At 38.6% G+C, this 1,496-nt stretch overlaps 1 non-coding gene across 1 annotated transcript; it reads right to left on the bottom strand.

The window, feature by feature from the left end:
- Positions 1 to 216: 216 nt before the first annotated feature.
- On the bottom strand, positions 217 to 325 carry LOC115870604. Its single transcript, XR_004046792.1, has one exon. It is a non-coding gene; the product is annotated as a U6 spliceosomal RNA (small nuclear RNA).
- Positions 326 to 1,496: the final 1,171 nt, after the last annotated feature.

Genomic DNA, 1,496 nt, shown 5'->3' with positions numbered 1-1,496 from the left:
ATCAACCGTTTCCAATCAGAATGATACATTTACCCAAGGATAGACCATTGGGAAAGGAGGAAATGTGGAACACAGAGAAGAAGTCAGATAAGCAATGGTACGTTGAAGGGATTAAAATGAATAAATTGAAACAAAAGATGTATAAAATATTGAATGTAAAACTAATGATCTCCTCCATAAAGCCTCACTTAAAGTAAAACACAAAGTTAAAAATATATATATATAGAACGAGTCAAAAGTTCAGGTGTCATCCATGTGCAGAGGCTGTGCTAGTCTTCTCTATTGTTCCAGTTTTAGTATATTCAACAGATACAGGAAATATAGAAAATTAATTCAGCTATGCCACAAAACTTGAAAGGCAAATACCTGGCCAACTGACTGGAAGACTTCCACATTTGTACCCATTCCAAAGAAAGGTGTTCTAACAGAATGCAGAAATATAGAAAATATATTAATATCATACACAAGTAAGGTTTTAAAGATAATTAAAAATTATTGCAGCAGTACAATAACTGGAACGCTCATAAATTCAAGTTGGATCCATAAGATGACGTGGAATAAGAGATAGGATTGGCGACGTGAGAAGGGTCATGGCTGAAGGCAGAGAATATCAGTAAAAGGCTTACCTGTCTTTTATTGACTATGTGAAGGCATACAGTTGTGTGCATCAACAGAAATTACGGATAACATTGTGAAGAATGAAAGTTCCAGGACACTTAATTGTGCTCCTGTGGAACCTGTACAGATCCTAGCAGGCAGCCGTTCACACAGGACAAGTAGAGCCTGCAGGTTTAAAATTAGAAAAGGCGTGTGTCCGGGGTGCGTTATTTCACCATGCTCATTCAATAAGTTTACTTAGCAAATGATCTTAGAAGCTGGACTTTGTGAAAAAAGAATAATGAAGCATCATGCCTGAAGAAAGCTTAATTAGCCACCTGTGAACACTCTCACTGCTGAAAGGAAGGTGACTTGCGATGGGCCCTGAGGAAGACCAGAGACGACGGCTTCAGCAAGGATTACAGCTCAGCACATGCAAACACACAAATATCAGCCTCACAACTGGACCAAGAGGCAGTATACTGATAGATGAGGAAATATTTAAGGGGTTTTCATCAGGGGTTTTATTTTACTTAGATCCATAATCAACACTTATGGAAGCATCAGGAAACGAAGCAATAGATTGTTTGGGGCAAATCTACTGCATGATGCCTCTATTAACATGCTAAAAAGCAAAGATATCAATTTAAGGATTAATGTGTTCCTGGCCCAAGCTATGGTATTTTTTACACATCACATGTATGCAAAAGCTGAAAAAATTAGTAAGGGAGCTGGTGGACCTGTAAATATGTACAGCCACTATGGAAATCGATCTGGCGATATCTAAAACAGATGGAAATCGAGTTACCATAAGACCCAGCAATCTCCCTACTGGGAATATACCCAGAAGAGGCAAGAAACAAACCACAGCCAGACATCTGTGCTCCAATGTTCATTGC

This window comes from Echinops telfairi, unplaced genomic scaffold (genome assembly GCF_000313985.2).
Source record: "Echinops telfairi isolate 266 unplaced genomic scaffold, ASM31398v2 ScPeMD7_2010;HRSCAF=2546, whole genome shotgun sequence".
In the NCBI taxonomy this organism is placed as follows: domain Eukaryota; kingdom Metazoa; phylum Chordata; class Mammalia; order Afrosoricida; family Tenrecidae; genus Echinops; species Echinops telfairi.
The sequence above is the reverse complement of the archived record's forward strand: the minus strand, read 5'-3'. Positions and strand labels throughout refer to the sequence as shown.